The sequence below is a fragment of the Dermacentor silvarum genome, chromosome 9 (genome assembly GCF_013339745.2).
Source record: "Dermacentor silvarum isolate Dsil-2018 chromosome 9, BIME_Dsil_1.4, whole genome shotgun sequence".
In the NCBI taxonomy this organism is placed as follows: Eukaryota; Metazoa; Arthropoda; class Arachnida; order Ixodida; family Ixodidae; genus Dermacentor; species Dermacentor silvarum.
Window position 1 is genome coordinate 5850629 of NC_051162.1, and position 22149 is coordinate 5872777.

The following is a 22149-nucleotide window of genomic DNA, read 5'->3' on the forward strand; positions in this document are numbered from 1 at the left end:
CCTGGACAAAACAACGCAAGAAAAAGCTTACTAACTGGAAAACATAAGATCCGAATCACTAAAATTTTTTGTGGAGCGTTTTGGCAGGAAGCTTTAAGACTGTTATGAGAAACCGAAACAAAATTGAGCTGGTAGGCAATGCTGGAATACGATGGCACGATGCCACCAGAGTGAAGCATGATGCTTATGTCGTGCTGCTTGCAGCAGAGAATGGTGGCACGTTTGGGTGGCCCCATGTGCTGTAAAACAGATTGGTGAAGAGGCTTACCCCAGTGGGTTGGTGGTGATAGCGGTGAATATCGATGTGCGATTACCCGCAAGGAGATTTGCTGGTACCGGGATTAAAAACCGAGTGCGTGGTGGCGTTTTCACGAGACACGGGAGGTCGAGTACTGCGGGGAAGCGGCCATTGCAGGCGCCTTCTACTCTCGTGCGACACGAGCGTGCCTCGCACCTTTTCTTGTTTACATGGGATCTAGCGGCCAGAAAACGAGTCATATCGTTGCAGTTTGGCAATATACTGAATGTTGGTGCCGAAAGATCGTGTTTTCCAGGAACGTATTAATCGTTAAAGAATAAGCGCAAATGTCTTGGATCATTATTTGCATTCTCGATCGTGAATCTTATGAAACAGGATTGTATCAATGAGGTTCTACTGTAGTTTGTGAATATGACATTTGTAAAACTCATGTGAATAACAAAACGTTTGCACATAAGCTGTTATCCAGCACGAAATATTTGTATTTTTTGTACAATTTCGATACAGTTTACAGAGTCATGCAGAGCTTTTGGCGTGAAGTTTCAGAGCCCTAAATAAAAAATATTCTTTGGCATTCAGTACAGTATTTAGCCTTATCTTTTAAATTCAACAGAGTTCATTAAAATAGTTTCAATGGTTGTCTTATGAGATTTGTGAATTTCAATTTATTTGTATAAGGAAATTGCAGTTGAAATAACAGTTGCCATGGAATTAATTGGGGATCAAGATATTATATCACTGTCCTCAAATGCTTCCACACATTCTGGGACATTGCTTTATGCAACAGCAAAGAGTTTTGTGGCTTATATTTTTGAGAAGCACCTTGGAACTGAAGCACCGTGCTTTTAGTAACGTGCTAGCTGTATAAGCAAGTGTGACCATACTTGCCAAATATTGTTCCTGTGTTTTACTTCGCACCAGTGAGTGCCGTGACTATTGGGTGGATTTCTTGACTAATCAGTGCCTCTAGAAAATTCAAAACGAATGTTTTCACTGTCATGGTGCCATCTAGGCCCACTAGTACTGTAGCCTGCAATATAGGTGGTGTGACGGACAGGCGTGCCGTGCCGCACGATCTTCAGTATGGTACTATTGGTAAAAGCTAGGTGAGTTGGTTACTGCGATTATTAAACATGCTCACATTGCTGAGGAAACACGAAATGCACTGGACGAGTGCTGGACGTCAACGTGCTGTACAAGGATCTGAAAGGCTCATGTTTGTGGCAAAATTTGAGAGTACAGTTGAATGTCAATGTAAGCAACATGAAGTAAATCTAAGATGTTTCTTGCAGATATCTGATTCTAAAAATGATATGCTATAACGAATATTGGATATAAGGGAGGAAATTTTGTGTTGGGTGTGATTTCTTTTGGACAAGGTTCAACTGCATATTGCCCAGATCGCTCACCATGCACATGTGCACCATGCATCTTGTGCGAGTAATCAATTTCGTTATTCGAGATCTCTATAGAAAAGGACGTGTGGAGAGCGCACATTATCTTCAACAACCGGTGTTGTATTCTCAAATTTTGCTGCAAAAATGAGCCTTTCAGGCATGCAATACTTTTTTTAGCAAGGCCAGCGTCTGGTGTGTGTTGTCTTCCTTAGCACTATAACTATGTGTCATAACGATCTTGAGGTTGTTGCTGGACTAGTTGGTTTATGCATTCATCGATGTTTAGAATGCGAACTATAAACAATTGGTAGGCAGAGAAAATCTTGAGGTCATGCTGCTACAAAAGCTGGGTGTGATGATGGGTGGAGCATGGCAGCCATTGTTTCGCATGGACACGACAGTTAGCATTGAGTGCAGCAGGAAAATGAAAAAAAAAATGGGCAGTGGCAGCATTTGATTAGTGATTGGTGCATACAAAAGCTTTTTGTCGAGAGAAATTGCGAGGATACACGCTTGAACGTGGAACACCTTTCATAAGAGGTATCGCTGGGCCCTTTTAGCTTTGCAACAGTGTGTTGAAAACAACAGCTGATGGCTGTGAGTAGTATGTCCCAAGCAACAGCTACGTTTTCTTTGATTATTCACATTGTTAGAGTGCCATTGGAAATCTCTGCAGAATACAAAGAAAAAAACTCCTTTACCAAGAGCACTGTCGTACCCACTAGGCCACTAAGTACTATGTATTTATTATGGCAGATGGCACGACCTAGACATCAGCACTTGATTGAAATTCATACGTATTTGTGGTGTGCTTCACTAGGGCTTGGGTGCTGCGTCTATTGCTGCATCAGCATTGCCTGAGCTGTCATGATCTGCATATGAATCGTAAGAAGACCATCTTAGCTGCTCTGTCTTCATTGCTTCCGGCACGAGTCTCCTTAGCCTTGACAGCACCCTGACTATGGCCATGTAGTTGGGATTGGTTGGGCACAGCACAAAGCATGGGACACGAAAAAGAAACAGACGCTGTGTGTTCTCTGTTTCTTTTGTGTGCACGTGCGTCCTCTGTATAGTGTACAAAAACAACACGAATTACTAATTGCATTGATGTGTGTTTTGGTTTCTGAAGAAACATGCTTATTGAATTTATTTAGCACAAGGTGTTCCTCACAAAAAAATTTCGCACGTACAGTGCTCTTGACATTGTGTAGTGGTGCAGGCTCAGACAGTCAGAGGCTCTCGGCATTTTGCGTTAGCTCAGAAATGCGTGAATAAAAAAAGAAGAGAAAAAAAAAAAACACTGTTAAATCGCAAACACATCTGAATCTGCTGAAAAATTGTCTCTCAAAGGGCAGAAACTGTGCATTACACAAGGGACATAAGACTCATGGTGCTTAATGTTCACGGAACATGGGACCATGTCACCATGGCAAAAAGCATGTGGGCTGTTTAACATATTTCATCCTTAGTGCTGGAAAAAGTCGGCTGGATCACAACTTTTGTATTGTAGCACAGCCTGAGCTACTTTCTGAGCCTTTAGTGTTGTGAGATACCAGATGTAGCACACATCTTCTACCCTTTCTGCCATCAGGCACAGCCTCATCTACAATCTAGAGAGAGAGAGCTCTTGAAATGGAGCAAATAACTTTAGCTTCTGAGCTTGCCATGCTCAAATGTTCTTTGAAACTGAAAAAGCAAAGGGTAATGAGCGACGCATAAGGGGGCAGTTGCGGAAACATTAGGCACTACTAACATGTCTGGTGCACCTTTTTTATCTGGGTTTTTCATCAACGATTAACGTCAAATAACCAGCCTTCCACTTATGCTGTTCCTTGCCAATTTTTGTGCTGCACAAGTTCACAGACTGGGCAGCAGACTACATTCTCAGTGTTTGCAAATGTGCTTGAAATAGGACCTAAGGTATTCAAAGGCGGAGTCCTGTGAACATTAGCTTTATTTGGTTGTTCTGTGTATGTGCTGAAATATTCCATCTGGCTCGTCAGCCGACCTTGCCACTTTCATTTCCACCATCTCCGCCAGATAAGTTCATTTCATCCACCCTGCCCTTCACTAACAAATTCTCAGGTTTTTCTTTGTGTTGATGATGGTAATATTTCATACTTCTAGAAGATCTGAGCATGTTGCATGCAGTTATTTACACAAATTATATATTTTCCCCCCTTCTTTGAGGGAATCTTCTGTCTGCAGCTGTTCAAAAATACAGTATTTCAGCCGGTGCCCATTTCATCTATCACAACCAGAGAACTGTAACTTGATTTGCACAAAGTTGTTAATGAAAGTTCGTTTATCACATACAAACACGGACAGCATGTTGAATGAATTCAAAATGGCTGATGCATTTGTGGGAGAACTTCTATGCACTGATCTGGTCTTTTAACCCTTGCTCTACCACTGACGAGTATAGTCAACAGCAGACTTTGTACCAATATGGTTGATGATGCATATATAGTCATAATGAGCAAAAACCTTTGCAGGCGTGTACCAATCCGGGCGACACATCCATGTTTGTATGTGAGAAATGACACCATGCAAATGCTTTGTGCCAGGGGTGCGTTTTAAAATGAGTTGCAAAACTTCAAGGAAGCACAGGTGAATCAAGGTAACCTGGACTGACTCATTTGGTTAATGGCAATCTTTTTCATTGTTGGTAATCATTCAAGCTGTCATATTATGCCTTGTTATTAGTGAAAACATTCATTATGTTATTCTTGTTGCGAGTCTAAACTGTAGCATCTTTCTGTGACTCAGTGAAACAAGCTCAATGCATATGGGTACATTGAATGTGACACAGTGCTCAAGTTTTATGTGTTGTGTGCTTTGCAGCTGCAAGTCCACAAGTGGCAAGTTTTCTTAGCTCATCACCCATTGCTGCTAGCGAAATACTCATGCTTGAGTATTTGAGCTTGAGAGCTTGAGTTCTCTGAATTAAACTGCATGTCAAATGAAGGAATGCTCTTTTTTATACAACTGCTTGAATAGATATCAGGGGTTTTTGTTTCACTTAAAAGCAGTCAAATTTTAGTGATGGTTGGAAGCAGATATATTTTTCTGAAACTTCCGAATTTTTCCACGTAAATCAGGAAATTTTTGGAAATTTGGATTATGTTTAGAAAAATTTGACTATAGGCAAATAAAACAGTAGAACAGGGCCTTGTGAGGACAACAGTACAAAGCAACCACATAAAATGCCCATGCTTGCTATGACAGTGGATATTGTAAATTTCATAAAATGATGAAAAGTCAATCATGAAAAAGAACAAGTCTAGTGATGGTGACCACACTGCAATGACCCTGCTCACTTTGGAGGGGCAGTCCTGATGGCAGACAGTAGAGTTCAAATTTTCCAGTGTTGTTTTGAACATGATTGCTTCGCAGAAATTGTGGCCAACAATTTTCTTGTGCAGCAATCTTTCTCAAAAGCACTGAAAACTCGAGCAGGCCACAAATGCTTCCTTTTGGTGATCTAATTACATTAATAATGCTCAATTCTCTTGAAATAAAGCAACATTCCAATACTTCTGTGAACTCGCTTATTAAACACATTTATTCCTTTCTAACAAAGTTCCATTTAAGCTTTATGTAGTTATGCTGGAACTCCACAAACAAGTTTTTAAGCTTATTTCATATCAGAGACACTGAAGTGTTTGAAAGTGCAATACATCCTACTGGCTTCCAGAGTGGACAAAATGAACATCTTAAGTTTCAATTTCCAATTAATTTTTATTCTATCATGTTAATTTTGTAAAACTATCATTCACCAAATAATGGCATCATCTAGAGCATCATATAATATCAGTTGTATCTCATCTAGGCGTCTAGACGTATCTCATCTAGGCTTACTATTGGGCACAGTTGGCATTTTTTGATTGTTAATTTTGTTGCAGATCTCTAAATTTGAGGCTTAAATATTTTCTCATTTTCCTCTAAGGTAACTTTAGAACTAGGTAATCTGCATTAGAACTGCTCCTACAATATTTCCTGCCGTCATTATCTAGTTAGAATTTAACTTTTCTTTTTAAATGCAACAAAGTTTATTTTCCTCGGTTCTGCGGAAGACTGAGGAAAGCATTTCTACATTTCACATCTAGTTAATCAGAGGGCCTGACCTCAAGTTTTCTTATGGGCATTTTCTTTTCTGTGAGTTCATACAAATCGGTGTTCACCGAGCTCTTGGCACACACCCCTCTAGCTATATGGAAAGGAGGGCACAAATGGCTTTGAAAAGACCGTAGTGGTTTGTGCCTCACATAAATGTTTTTAGTGAGTTGAAGTGTTCAATGGAAGAGTTTTTGTTACGGACTAAGTTGTCATTTGAATTTACACATCAAAAGTAATTCTTGTTTTAAATTTGTCCCATGTTGCTCAAAAGTGTACATACCGCTATGCTGGCCTCTCGTGGAGCTCTGACGTGTGCGTAGTGTGTGTTGTTGGGAATATTTGTTCTTGTTTTGCAATAACATGGTTAAACAGCATGAAAAAAAAAACGAGAAAGTTACATTGCTTGTTCTGTCTGGCCTTATACATTGTCATTCTTTTACCTTTGGCTTGGGTTGTGAAGCCATTTTTAATTCAAGACACGTGTTGCTGCCAGCTGCTCTTGGTTTTATTTTCAGTTATACATTCTGCACTGTTATGTGGACGCTTGATGCTAAATTCACAAATGGGCCTCAACTTGAATCTCTTGCACAGCTCCAGGTTTAAGTGGGGCAGAGTGCAGTCACTTGACTGAAAGAGGCACTGTGCTTCAATAACGCTCCTTGGCAACTCCTGCAGTGGGAAGTTGCTTGAGGAGCGCCCTTTGATCGGAGGTCTGTGTTTGAAACGCGTTCACTTGCTGCAAACCTCGCAAAGTGGCAGTATGCGAATTGTGACGACGGAAGGGAGAGAGCAGAGCCAGTCAGCAAGCGGTGAACCATTCCGTAGCCGCAGCCGCCGTTTGGATCCAATCCAATCCACTGGACGTGCCATGCGAAGCCGGTCTTGTAGCGAGCGGATGACAGCTCGAACTTCACATCTCTCGTCATGTTCTGCTCCTAGCAGACGACATGCTCGTAATCAAAATGATTGACAGGAGTGTGTCGTCATTTTGACGTCACCAAAAACGACAAACTTAACGGTCATTTGTCGTCCGGGGAGTTCACCGCTTGCCAATTCGTTGCTCTCTCCCTCCCGTTGTCACAAATTTTGCATACTGCCACTTTGTGACACTGCAGCAATGAACAGAACGCGAAACAAAGATATCCGATCACGCCCCTGAGCACTCAAGTAGAGGCCAAGAGTACCTGTAAATTGCCACAATTATCATTCAGGAATCAATCGCTTTGAAGTGTCGTTAAAAGCAGTGATCACTTTTTGTCTAAGGGTGGCATCAGTGGTATTTCCGTGACTAGAAGTCGAGTGAGGGAACATTGTAGAATGCGGAGAATACACACCTCTCTCCAGAGGTGCAGCATTGTTTTTTACACTTTTGACTAGTTTTGTTCATAGTTATCATGCACAGTTCACATGTATCATGCCTTGAAATGAGATGCACAAGGCAGTGAGCATGAACATATGAAGCTGAGTTCGTTGCTGGCAACTGTACTTATGCTGACACGTGCCAACGTTTGTCTTCAATGTGTGTTAAGCAATAAAAAAAAAAGACATTGCCTACTCATTGCTGTTGCTTGCCTGGCTGATATGTGATCTTCCCACCAATGCATTGTTAAAAAAGAAAGAGGATGCGTAGATAACACGGTGACAATGACAAGCATGTAACGTCAGTATGCTTGAAAAGATTAGCAACTTATTAGGTTCATTAAGATATTTGGTGCTTACGTACAAAATTAAGTTTAAGCACGTGACCGTCGCAGCTGTTTCTTCGCTCTCAACTTTCAAGCACGTTTTAAAAGCGTTATTTTGCTTGAAAATAGCATCTTGATAGCTTGACCAGCATGTGCGTTTATTATCAATTTACCTTATTTTATCGATTTATTAGCTTTTTTATTTATTTGACACGAAATTGTCATGGTGTAGAGGCAACAGGATTATATAACGTCTCGGGACATGACATTTCTGTGTAGTACACAAAACTGCAGTTCTACAGAGTAGGGGTTCTGATGCACAGTCTCGGCATGTCTCAAATGTTCAAAATGCGAGCCCGTGAAACCTTTCAGGTTTGTATGCTTCCGTAAATGCTAGCTTAGACACCTGCCTGTCTGATCTGTCTTTGGCATGTGGCATGAACTTCACCTCATGCCTGACTGAATATGCATATGCACCTTGGCTAGCTAGCCCGCTTAGTGCATCGTTTCTCAATGGCCTAACTTATTCTTAGCCTAAATAACTGCTTCTGTGTCATACCGTGCAACATTTTTTGCAGTCTGTGACAGGGCATGGACAAGCCCCATCACCTTGAAGTTCAAGTGCCGTGCCTTGAGAATACGAAGACGGCTCTCCGTGCTTGCTGCGGATATCTGTCCTCTTGCAACCATTTTATCTGTCCAGCCACACTACTTTTGATTATATTGTGTTTAAGACTTGTGTTATAGCCCTGCGTTGTTGCACAATGGTGCAATAATTTTCGAATACGCAGACTTGTAACGTTCATCAGCGGCTCCCTGGTGTATTAGTGGAGCCTACACATTGGCGGTAGCTTCACTGGTAATCTTCAAACCTGCACCTTTTACAGCAAAGCTATTATGCACCTAAAAGTGTTCGAACATGTTATATGACTGTCATCATGATTTTCTGGAAAAAAAAATCACTCGCGAAGTTCATAGTTTAAGGAAGTGTGGGGAATGCTAGGGGCGATATGCAGGTAAATTTGGATGTCTGTGTTAAATAGGGGTTGAATGAAAATTGCTAAACCCCTGTATTTGGCCTCTGTGACGTGAAACGCTTACAAATTTTACCCTATTCCCTGGGAGAACCAGAAATGGCGATTTTATATTTAGAGGAAATTTTGGCCACTCTGTTAGTAGGCGTACTGAATGTTTGAAATGTCTCGGTTAATTACCACATTTATTCGAATATATGTCGGCCTTTCTTTCGCCCGTAATGTTACCAATAATTAGCTATCGACCTATATTCGTGATCAAAGCTAGCAAAAGTACCGAGCTAAGGGAGTTCGACTGTGGAACAGGGCTGTCGCTGGAGCCATGAGGGCCAAGGCCGCAAACCAAAACACACTGGCATGCATGTCGATACCACACATCGAAGCCGCAGTCAAGCAGAACACAAATAATGAAAATCGGAAATTTGCATCAGTTAAAAATCCAACAAAAGCGGTAGCGAAATTAAGTCACAACATTGTTTATGGTTAAAGAAACACACTTGTTTATTGGTTGTTTGTTTTTCCCTCTTCGTCCCCATCTTGCGATCATTTCTATGTGACGGTTCGCATTTGCTGTTGCACGGCTGTGCGACGATGTCACGTCGGCAGAGCTACACCGCTGACTTTTTACCCGTGCCACACGGGCACAGAAATTGACATTCAGTAGTTAAGGCCTTAAATTCCTGAATGCCATTTTTTCAGCGGAGCTGCCACACGTCCAAATTTAATGACATTTGACCCGATGATGTCGATAACAGTGTCTTCTGAAGTAAGCGATTTTAGGGTGATAGTAAAAAGATAAACATGCATTTACAAGTATAATCTGTAGGGTGTCTACCAACCGGGAAAACAGGGAATTCTCAGGGATATTGAATATTCTGGAAATATTCAGGGAAAACTCGGGGAATTTGTGCCTCTATCAGGGAAAATTAGCCGGGATGGGCGAATATATGGTATTGTCGAATATTCGATCGAATAATTTATATATTCGTTATTCGCTTCGATTCGAATTCAGGTATTCGATATTTTCGAAATATTCGGCGCCCCCGAATAGGCAGCCAAAAGCCACGGACGGCCGGTGCACATCTCGGAGGCTATGCCTCACGTCATGGCTACCATACATCAACCATAAATCGCGAAGGCTATACGTTTTTGCACAAGAGAGCCGGAAATGTGTGACGCAGAAGAGCAGAAACGGCGCTAGCGCACAACCGAAACGAAGCGGCGGAGTCCGCATCACCATAGTCAGCAGCAAAAATCGTACGTGAATGACAGCAACGACGGAACGCTTCGTGCCTATTTGTGCCTTTATTCGTTTACCGCCGCGCGTAACAACGCGTTGGCCGCGGTATTTCATAGTCGCCACCCATCATCGCGTAGATAGCTGCCGCGGTTTCTTTCGCAGCGGTTGCGGTCAAAAAGTAGTTTCGTTTTGACTCAATACGCACGTCGGCCGCGTGCCTAAAAAAGCTGCGTAGTCGCCATCCATGATCGCATAGATAGCGACCACGATTTCGTCTGCAATTGTTGCAGCGAACGGTAGTTTCGTTCTGACTCGGTGCGTGCGTCGGCCGGGTACGCGGCAAAAACGCGCGCGTCAGCGCCTTGCCGCGAAGTCCACCGTGGCAGTCGCGCTTCGTCGCGCTTTATACAACTGCTAGTAGGTACAGCGGAGACTTCCGCTTAACACGTGTTATGGCAATCGGGGAGCTCCTAGGGACTTAATCGCTTAGGGACTTTTGAGGCACTGGTGTCCGCTGAGCGTGGCTCTCTTATCTCCGGGACGCAACACTCCAATTGCTAGTAGATACAGCGTTCGACCGCTGGCGCCACTCGCGCGTACCGCGTTTCTAGGTGGTTTGCTTTCGCCGAGGGCGCTCGAACGCCATCATATGGTTCGCATGAATGCCAACCTCGGAAGCGTGGCTGTATAGCTGACGAGAAAGACGAAGACGCCGTTCTAAACGGTCGCGTTTTTGATGTTCTCCGCCACAAAGGATCAATCGGCATCAAGCCGAGGTTCTGCACAGGTTTCTACCAGCAGTAATGATTATCGTATCGTCCTGCCTCGTCTGCCCTCCGGTAAGCTCATCGCCGACTCCGTTTTTCTGCATGCAGACCTCGCTGGTCGTCCTTACCGGGCCCAAGACTTTAGAGATGCTCTCCGGAACGTTATCGATCTCAAAGACATAAGCTCGATTGGTCAATTTCAAATGTCACATGTGTGGATGGTGACTTGCAAGACAGCGCTAGCTAAAATCAAGCTAGTCACTTGTGGTGAATTTCTGGTTCGAGGCCGCCGCTGTGTTGTGATAGACCCTGAGCCTACAGAAGCTGCTATGGCTATGGCTATGGATGAAGCTGCTATGGCTACCTGAACGCATGGAAGATATTTACATACATGAAGCACTTCAGTCATTTGGGAAGATTAAAGCCATATCTGCAGAAACTTGGAGGGTGTCCGATATGGAACAGATGCGCACACTTAATCGAGACGTCGTAGTGTCACTGGCGGATGGAGTTCGCGTCAGTGACATTCCGCATCTACTGACTGTTTGTGGCCTACAGAGCCTAGTACTCATTCCTGGCAGGCCACCGTTATGCCTACGCTGCCACAGAGTCGGGCACATTCGTCAACACTGCCGTACGCCACGATGCGAGGATTGTCACCGGTTCGGACACTCTGCAGAATGTGTGGTGACATACGTCGGTAAACTACGGAATCGCACAAGACCACCCGACGATGCGTTGCAGGACCATATCATGGATGCTACTGAAGTCTTAGATGCAACGGGTGACCTTCCAGGTGCTGTGGTGTCTGACGCCAACGCTGTCGACAAGGCATCGGGAAGTGAGTGCACAGTCGCGGCGATATCTGAAGACAAGGCAGAAAATGCAGATATGACGCTACACTGTGTGAAGACAACGCCGACTGCTTCTGAGCCAATGGCGAGAGAACAGGATAACCTCAGTCGGGCTACTGCTGCAGAAACTTCGAAGACGGAACCGCCTAGTGCACAGCCCCATCTTACAGCACGCACTGCAGACGAACATGTCTGCACCGAAATACCTGCAACTAAGCGCCCTGCATCGGGTGCAACACGGTTACGAGTGAAGAAAGTGACTCAACAAGCGGTCCTAGGCAGTCGCGTCGTCGGAGAACATCAAAGCATTCTGGAAAGTGCAGACGCTCGAGATCAAGGAGACCTGGAGTTGGTACGGGGGAGGATTCGCCTCCGCCTTCCCCGCCAGATCAACGCATGCAGTAATGAGGCATACCTTGTAGTCACCATGGCGCTGTCCCATCAACTTATTTTTGCAACGTTTAACGTATGTGGCCTCCGGTCCCGCCAGAAACAGGTGCAGCTACGCCGGTTGCTGTTCAGCAGACACTGACTTCGTAGCCGTTCAAGAAACGAAGATAGACAGCGATGAGGACACTGAGAAGGCTTTGAAGCCATTTCTCTCTGTATTTCATGTATTTGTGTCACATGCTGTGGGCCTTTCGGCGGGCTGCCTTTTGTTTCTCAGGAAGAGTTTACCATATTCTGCTGTCGCATATAATGTTGACAGTGAGGGGCGATTTATACAATGCGATTTTATGTTGTATGGCTTGCCATGGCGCCTAATCAATGTATATGCCTTTAATGATGCACCGCGACGCATTAATCTTTTTGAGAACATAGCTACCTTACTTGACTGTGACCGTAATGTTGTGTTCATGGGCGATTTCAATTGTGTGTGCAATCGAAATGACCGTACTGGGCCTAGTCGTAGTGATAGGAGTGCTGAAGTGTTGTCTCTTATAGTTGAGAAGGCTGGACTGATAGACACAGGGGCATCGAGTAGCCTACCCTCTTATACACATGCACAAGGAAGTACCCACACACGACTTGATCGCATTTATGTTTCATCGGCTCTTATATCCCCTGAAATGTCTTGTAAAGCAGAACCTGTTTCTTTTTCAGATCACTGCATTGTTACCACGCAGATTGGAAAAAACACTCGTTCAAATTTCAGACCGAACTGGGCGCTCTGGAAACTTAACTCTTCACTTGTGAATGATGGGGACTTCATTTCTCGTGTGCGAGTGGTACTCAAAACTTGTTTGGCTGCTGATACGCCTTTATTTGCCTCTTGGGAGCTTTTCAAACAAGACGTTCGGTCAATCGCGATAGAAATCGGGTCTGTGAGGTCGTTCTATAGAAAATTAGAAGAAAATACTTTGCTGAAAAGTCTTAATAATCTCTATGATCTAGAATGTGAGGCACCTGGCTCTTATGTGGACGAAATTACTAAAGCTAAATGTGCACTTCAGGAATATGACGCAATACGCTACAGAGGTGCCCGTGTTCGATCGCGTAATAATCGTACTTTACATTCTGAGGAACCCACACGTCAAACTTTACTTGATGAATACCGCAATGCAAAAAGCAGGCTAATACCAGATATTTATTCGAACGGGTCCCTGGTCTCTAATACAAAGGAAATAATGTCGGAATTTGAGTTTTACTACACGGCATTGTTTAACGCCCCTTCTGATAAACAAAATAATAATGTGGTAAGACGCTTTGTATCCTTTGTAACCCCTTTAACTGAAGAAGAGTGTTCGGTCATTAGTGGTTCTTTCACTCAACAAGAAATAGAATTAGCTATTGACCAATTACCGATATCAAAGACGCCGGGTCCGGATGGCAATTCTGGCGAGTTTTATAAAGCCTTTAAATTCCTACTTTCTCCCGTGTTACTCAAGATTTTCAAACTTGCTTTTGATCTGGATACTCTTCCTCAGTCATTCACTAGAAGCCACACAGTGTTCATTCCAAAATACACCGACAGAGAGAAACTGCGATCTGTTGAAGGCTACAGACCTATTACACTGTCTAATGTAGACTATAAAATTTTTGCAAAGGTATTATCAAACAGACTACAATTTGCAATGTCTATTCTTATTGGTTCTCACCAAACCTGCGGCCTGAAAGGCCGCTCAATACAAACAAACATACACATCGCCCGTACAGTACTGGAACATTGTTCCAGTTCTTATGATCAGCTAGCAATGCTACAAGTAGACTTAGCTAAGGCTTTTGACAGGGTTCGTCATTCTTTTCTCTTCTCGAGCATGCTAACGTAGGCTCCGTTATATTTAAAGGTGTGAAATTGTGTTATAATGATTGTTCAACTCGTTTGATTGTCAATGGTCACCTGTCCAAGCCTGTGTCAATTCATTCCTCTGTGAAGCAAGGGTGTCCCTTGTCGCCATTGCTTTTTGCCCTTTACTTGGAACCACTTTGATTAAACGTTATTCACTCTACTAATATTCATGGTTCAGTGTTTTTGGAACAGAGGTGAAAGTGCTGGCATATGCAGACGACCTCGCTTTCTTTTGCACGGACAAGCCCAGTATCACAAATGTGGTGTCTAAAATAGAGGAATTTGGAGCAATTTCTGGTGCACGAATGAACCGTGCTAAAAGTTTAGGGGCTTTGGTTTGGCTCATGGATATTTAAACCGACATATTTTGCTGGCATTGAGTGGACTTGTCAACCACGAAAATACCTGGGCGTTCCATTGGATGCATATAAGTCAAGTGCACATTACTGGAGAGAATGTGTACCAACCCTAAGACGCTATGCCCAAACATTCGTTCCACATAATCTCTCAGTCTTTGGCAGAGCTAAAGCATGCAACTTATTTTTGGCAACAAAACTCTTCTATGTGCTGCAAATAATTCATTGTTCCAGGGTTTACATACAGCAGTTTCACCGAATATTTGCAACCTTTATTTGGTCATCATCTTATGAGCCAATGAGGCGTGACAATATTTTCAGACCGGTTAGTGCAGGCGGTCTTGGCCTGGTTCACCTTTATGTTAGACAATTAGTGTCTCGTTTCGTCTTTTTTCGAGACTGTTCTCATCCATTACTTCGGGCATTCTTGCAAGTTAATCTCGTCAACGTTTTACCAAATTTAGTCATTTCGACAAATTTTGCTTCACATCCATATTTGCAGGGATTCATGCGTGAAGTGTGCCTCTCAGTGCGTTTTCTTGCAGTGAGGTTCTCAAATGAGTACTTATTCTCTATCTCAAGGAAAAATCTGTATAAAGATCTAATTGATATGCTTTTTAAACCTCCGTTATACCGATCGCTGTACATCGGCTTACCTGGATATGACGTCCTTACACGGGTATGTAAAATGCCTATTCCTCCTCACACTAAAACATTCTTCTTCAAAGTGCACACTGAAACGTTACCTGTTAAAACCTGGTTAAATAGAAAAGGAATCTTTGTATCTTCGATAAACTGTCGTCTCTGTAATGTACCGGAAACCATATAACACTGTTTTATTGATTGCAAGGATGCCATATTGTTTTGGGACGTTCTCCAAAGGACTTTAAAAAAGGATTTTGATATAAATGCTTATACAATACGATATCTGATACAACCTCAATGTGACGATGTGCCTTTTGATATGCTCCTGCTTATGGCGTTGCACAGTTTATGGAAAACTCGCATGCTAGATCGGAATGCAGAACCAATTGTATCTTCAAAGTCACATTTCATTCGGATGATTTCACAGCTGAAAGACTTTTATGATCAGAGAGACTCCCAACCAGACTGGTATCCGTTGTTGTTGAAGTGTATCCTTTTGCCTCCCTTTTAGAGAACTCTTACCGTAATAATTGTACTGTGAAGTGTTTGTTTTGTGCTTGTAGACGCGGCTGACTGTTTTGGCCGCTATGGAAATATCTTACGTATTCGTAATAAATACCATGAAAGAAAAAAAAAGTGGCTGTATAGCTGAGTGGTTACGGCGCTCGCTTCGGGATCATGCGTACGCGGGTTCGAATGCCGCCCTGGCTAGAATATTTTTTTCTTAATATCACGCTTTTCCTTTTTTTCCTCTCTGTTTGCCAGCGCGGTCGGTTGAACCCCGGTGCCACGGCGGCAGCCGTGGTGCCAGGCGCCGACGCGAAGCGGCGGTCGTTGGGGTGTTGTGGAGCGCAGCGTAGCAACACCCCAAATAAAAAAAATACTGCTCGAGTCAGGTAGACTGCTCCCTCCCTGATAGTGAGATTATATTTGGATCATCAAAACAGTGATGCGTTTATAATACCACCGATCCCAACAGCAGGCTAGTCACCAGTAGCCCAGCGTTTTCTCCGTCAATGCCTCCTCCGTTCCAACGGCGGCGGCTAAAAACATGTTACGCGTGAGCGGCGCAGCGTGGCGCCAGCGGTCGAGCGCTGTATCTACTAGCAATTGGAAATACGCCTCCGGGACCGCGCGCAGCGACCTTGCCGAGCGTAGCTCCTACGTGCGAGCGAATCGTTTAGGGCGCGTTGAATGTCTGGCGGTGTCTGGGCCACGCCGGCCGCGCTTTATTGTAGCGTTTGTTCTAGTGGCGGAAATCCTTGCAGTAGTGGTGGTGTGGCATGACGGGTTTTGATCTCGGTGAACTGTGGTGGTGTAAACACGCGGATACTGCTCGCATTTGTACCCCGGTGCGGCGGCCGAAGCCGCAGTGCCGGGCGCCGACGCGAAGCGGCGGTCGTTGGGGTGTTGCGGAGCACAGCGTAGCAACACCCCAAATAAAAAAAAATACTGATCTAGTCGGGTGGACTGCTCCCTCCCTGATAGTGAGATTATATTTGGATCATCAAAACAGTAATACGTTTATGAGGAAGAACATGCGGTCACTGACCAAGTCAAAGTAATACACAGAGACATTTCGGGACCCGTACGGGTTCCTTGTTCACACTAAGCAGGCAAGAGCCGTAAGTCGCTTTTTATACTAAAATGTGACGTAATGAGCGGGTGTAGCTGGCAGGGAGATTGCCATCTACAGATGGCAATCATCATCATGTTACCTGACCAGACGGACTTTCGTCGAATTCTTGACTAGTAATACGTTTATTTAGAAATATTGTTACGGGGAGAATATACAGGGTGTTTCAGCGAACACTTTCAAAAATTCTTAAAGGTTGCCGGTGGCAGATAGCACAATTCTAGTTCATGAGCTGATCTACTCGAAGAGGCGGACATAACTTGCACAAGAAATTTAAATGCATAATCGAATAATTAACAAAAATTCTATAATTAAGTTTTTAACTAATTACCGGATGGCCCATATTGCAATCACTGATCTCCACTATAATTTGCTGGATGCCGCATCGCCGCTCACCGCGGCGGGCGCAAGTGAAGTCACCGGAAGTTAGGAGACGCCCGGCCGCTTGTCCCGGAAGGAGGTGTCTGCTGCCTTTACCAGTGCGCATTTTAAGGGGATCAAGCTGCGTTAGAATGTTTTTTTTTTTTCGTTCTTTTTTGCGCAATAATAGTTATTCTTTTTTTTCTGTCAGGAACATGCCTTTTTGCCAGTCTGAGCCTGTATTCTTGTAATTTTATTTACTTAAAACAATGATATTGATGACCAGCGTTCTAGTGTCCATCATTCACAATAGCGACGCGATCGGCGCGGGATTCCAGCTTTGGAAAGCAGCTGCATAGAATTACGTGAAACATGGCATCACATTAGGAACTTTCGATTGCAGTAGAGATGTCTCAGGATCGATCGCGAGTGGGCTCGCGCAAAACGGCCAACCACATTCGAGAAATTCGTTCCCGATCAGGCTTGAACGCGATGGAATATGCTCGGCTACTTATGCGCCAGCAAGGAAACATTTTCCATATTAGATATGTGCTCTAAATTCCGCTTTGCTGTTTTCAGACGGAGTTTATGTATGCTCGTGACTGATATAGCCAGTTTACAGTGCATGGTGTTATAACTCCTCTCTGATGTCTTTCCTTTAACACATAGCAAACACGGAGTGGTGAATAACAAAAAGTTTGGTGAAGAAAACTCATGCGCATTTATTTCAAATCATATGTTAACTCTATTAACGGTGCAAGGATATGGTACAAAGGATGCAGGCTAATGCACAAAACATCTTGTTTATTATAAAAAAAAAAGCCGGCAGATCCCACGCCATGTGGCAATCGATGTTATGCGAAGCAGTGTGCGGGGAGCCTACAACGTTAACGAAACTACCATGAGAGCACCAAGACGTAGGCGGCTCTTTCATGACCTACATGACACGCATGTCATGAGTCCTCGGGAGTCCCTTTAGCTACACCTAAGAGACCTTAAGGCGAAAGCCATAGTCATGCTGATGACTATGACTTCGGCCATCAAGCTTTAGCCTTTTCCTTCACTTAGTACCACATCCGAACCCATTCCGTTGGTTTTTGAGTGCTGATTTTTTTTTCGCTGAGTCATCGTCATTTTTGCTGAGCCATGCTCATGGCTGACTTCTACCAGCACCCTTTAGTGTTTCCTTCACTTAGTACCCACGTCCGAACCCGTTTCAGTGGTTTTTGAGTGTTATTCTTTTCGCTGGGTCATTGTCATGACCTACATGACACGCATGTCATGACATTTGTCATGACCTCTCACTTATGTTCGTCATACACTCCTGTCCTACTATGCCGATTTTGGTACCGACCAAGTTAACGAAACGACCATGAGGGCACCAAGACGTAGGCGGCTGTTTCATGACCTACATGACACGCATGCCACGACATATCATTTATGTTTGTCATATAATCTTTTCATAGTATGCAAACTTTGGTACATACTAAGTTAACGAAACGACCATGAGAGCACAAAGACGTATGCAGCTAGATAGACAGATAGATAGATACTGTCAAAGTAGCAAATGTTCACCGAGGAATGCTTCGCATTAAAAAAAAATTCTGGAATCTTTCTTTGTGCACACACTTCAGCAATGCTGATGACTACTGGTTGTGAAAAAGAATGTTAAAATGAATTGAATATCGTAGGGACAGCATCAGGTCATAGCCGCGTTCGTGCTCGCGTGCGTTCGAAGCACGACTCCGCGAAGTTGTCGCTACAAAGGCTGCTTCCCGGTGATGGCCTCCACTTCTCTCGCCTTTAGTTTGCAACCCATCGACTGCACAAAGCTCTCCGAGACCACGGGAACCTCTGCATAAAATGAACCAACTTGTAGTGCCTGTGGTTTGCAGTGTTGGGATGCACGCCGAAATGCCAGCGGTACAGCCTTGGTTTTACGCAACGCACAATGCAAATTACACTGATTTGAAAAATGCTTACGCGTGAAACATTTTTCCAAAAGACTTCTCCGGCCTGCGTGTGCATTTCACGGCACAACAAGCAGGCATTTTTGGGCAGAAAAATAAAACACGTCGAGCGCATGCGAGCTGCAAAGCGATGCGAAGCCGCAAACGGCCGACTTCCGGGACAAGGCCTATCACTTCCGGTAGCTTCAGTTGCGCGCGCTCGAAGCGCCATCCAGCCCCCTATAGTACAGATCAGTCATTGCAATCTACAAATTGTAGCCGTGGAGTTCGCAAGGCGGATCCACTTGGAACGAATTCTCGAGATGGCACCAGTTTCGAGATATTAATTCCCAAACTTTGCGGAGAAATGCATTGGCGTTCCAGTTTCTTAACAAAACATCGCTTTATGCATTGAAGCGCAATATTAACTGGAACGCCAATGCATTTCTCCGGAAATTTCGGGAATTAATATCTGGAAACTGGTGTCATCCTGAGAATTATTTCCCAGTAGATCCGCCTTGCGAACTCCATGGCTACAATTTATAAATTGCAATATGGACCATCATGTTATTAGTTAAAAGCTTAATTAGTGAATTTTTGTTGATTAGTCGATTATGCATTTCAATTTTTGTGCAAGTAATGTCCGCCTCTTCGAGTAGATCAGCTCATCAATTAGAATTGGGCTATCTGCCACAGGCAACCTTAAATAAATTTTGAAAGTGTTTGCTGAAACACCCTGCATATACAATGGATATATTTACAGGGTAAGGCGCACAACGCTACAGCAATCGTTCAGGAGAGCGCGTGCACACCAGAAAGCCACGCCGTCGTCATCGTCCAAGCACCGACCACAGGATTGCCGCTCGTGACATTACCCGCCGGCGGCAGACGCACCGTCCCGGTGCAATTAGGTCCCGCGCCGAGAATGGTACGGTTTAAGGCGCGAGACATGGACTATGTCACTCGCGATTGTTGCAGAGGCCGACTTAGGATTTAGCGAAGCGATTTCCTAGTTCACATTAGTGACTTTGCGTACGACGCGGTAAGGGCCAGCATAACGGGAGAGGAGTTTTTCGCATAGGCCAACGCGATGGGACGGGAACCACAGCAAGACGAGCGATCCTGGAGGGAAGTTCACCTCCCGGTGTCGGCGGTCATAGAGACATTTTTGATTGACCTGTGAAGCCGACAAGCGATCGCGGGCAACCTGGCGGGCGATGTCAGCACGGGCAAGAGCATCACGAGCATAGGCAGAGGATGTGTCTGCGCGAGGATGAAGTATGGTGTCCATAGGCAATGGTGGGTCGTAGCCAAACAGTAGATAAAAAGGTGAGTAGCCAGCTGTGTCGTGACGAGAAGAGTTGTAGGCGAAGGTCACAAAAGGCAAGTTAATGTCCCAGTCTCGGTGGTCCTCAGACACGTACATAGCAAGCATATCTGTGAGAGTACGGTTGAGGCGTTCAGTAAGGCCGTTTGTCTGTGGATGGTACGCAGTGGTGAACTTGTGATTGGTCGAGTAAGAACGAAGAATGTCGCCGACTACTTTAGACAGGAAGCAGCGGCCGCGGTCCGTGTTTAACTGACGAGGAGCACCGTGGCGCAGGATGACGTCGTGAAGAAGGTAATCGGCTACATCAGTAGCACAGCTGGTGGGAAGTGCTCGTGTAACAGCGTACCGCGTTGCGTAGTCAGTAGCGACTGCAACCCATCTATTACCAGTGGTTGACATGGGAAAATGCCCTAGTAGATCGAGTCCCACCCGGAAAAATGGTTCATCAGGGATATCGAGGGGCTGAAGGCTGCCAGCAGGCAGTAGGGCAGGAGCCTTGCGTCGCTGGCAGAGGTCACAAGGCGCAACGTACTGTCGCACAGAACGGTAGAGACCAGGCCAAAAGAAGCGCCTACGGATGCGATCATACGTGCGTGACACGCCTAGGTGTCCGGCCGTCGGTGCATCGTGAAGCTGGCGCAAAACAGTAGAGCGAAGATGCGCGGGAGCAACATGCGCCGTCAGGCCGGGCGTTGTAGCGGTGTAAGGTGTCGTTGTGGAGCACAAACATCCGTAGGGAAGGGTCAGGGTGTGGTGAGTTGAGACCGTCTAAATAGGCCGCAAAGATGAGTCGCGGCGCTGTTCGTCAGCTATGTGGACGAAGTCTGTAATGGCCAGAACAAATGTGTCAGGTTCATCTTCCTGTGTATCAGGGGGATCGACCGGGTATCGTGACAAGCAGTCGGCGTCTTGGTGAAGCCGTACAGATTTGTAGAAAACAGAAAATGAGTACTCTTGCAAGCGGCGCAGCACACTATGCTCCTGTACCATTCAACACCGCTGTAACTGCCTTTGACTATGCAAGGCACCCGTTGCAGCGGCACCTAACGGCGCGCCACCCGGATCGGCGCGTTGCCAGCGGTCGCCCTCCCCGTCTACTTCCTGATCGCGGCCTCACAAGGCAGGAGCGGTCTCTCCTGCTGCACCTCCGGATCGGGTACTCCTGGACGGCTTCCCGGAAGTACAGCAAAGGCCTGGCTCCATCCCCGGCCTGCTCAGCGTGCGGAGAGGAGGAAACAATCGAACATCTACTTTGTTTCTGCCCCGCCTTCTCCAAAGGGCTTCACTCTACACATCATTCCGACGCCTAGGACTCCTTACGGACTCAGCATCGCAGCTGCTCTTTCCCCGTCGGCACCACGGCTCCGCCTTCACGCACCTTCTCACATTCCGGGAGGACAAGGGGCGGTCGTGCAAATTGTGAATGCGCCGTCTGGCTACCCATGACGGTCAAGGGCTGTGTAATCGATCGACCTTCACCCTATTTTCTTTCTTGTTTACATCCCCCCCCCCCCTTCGCCAAGGCACTGAGTCGTGCTCCCTAAAGGGTTGCAGAAAATAGCGCCTCTTCCTTTCACAACCACACTCTCTCTCTCGCCGTTGACGTCATACGGAAACTCACGGCGACGGCAGAAATCCTCTTTGAGTGTCCATATAATTGCTATCGCAAAAAATATAGGAGGGCGCCTACCGCAACGCGATTGACGGCGACTGTGGTGGCCCAACACGCGGTGAAAACGTCAGTGCACGGAGGAAACGTCAGAGCGCGCGGTAGGTTTTAGTACTCCCGGTTGATTTTTTTTTTTTTTTTTGTTGAATACCCATTCGAAACCACTTGAAAACCAATGGGAAAAACAAAACAAAGAAAAATCTTTTTCCTTCCTGAATGTGAGCAGCTGCCGGCCGACCGCGCACCGAATACCGGTAACCAAACGTCTCGGCAAATCTCGATTCTCCGTGATCTCGACGCAAGCGCTTTGCCGGGGCGTCAGCCTCCTCATTGCTTGGACGCCGACGTGAGAGGGGAGCCACTGCAGCGACAGCTTCAAGCCATTCGAAACAAGGGCGCGATGCTTTACCGCCAGCAGGGCCACCCCAAGGCCGGCGGTCTCCGGTCGACGAAGAGCCAGGAGCGCCGTTCGCGAGTCGCAGAGGATCACAGCCGGAGAATCCGGGGGGTCCTCCGCCAGCAGGTCTGCAGCCAGATAAAGGCCGGCCGCCTCAGCGGT

The 22149-nt window shown here is 45.3% G+C and overlaps 1 protein-coding gene across 4 annotated transcripts in view; it reads left to right on the plus strand.

Moving 5' to 3' along the window:
* Positions 1–8516, plus strand: part of LOC119465117 (tubulin--tyrosine ligase-like protein 12) — a 190162-nt gene extending 181646 nt beyond the window's left edge. Inside the window, exon 17 of one of the 4 annotated variants that reach the window (XR_007463256.1) lies at positions 3352–6076. The gene's annotated coding sequence lies outside the window, so the exon portion shown is untranslated. Of the gene's footprint in view, positions 1–1833; positions 6077–8038 lie in introns of those variants that run through there. The other 3 variants (XR_007463255.1, XM_049655702.1, XM_049655700.1) reach the window with 3 other exon arrangements.
* Positions 8517–22149: the final 13633 nt, after the last annotated feature.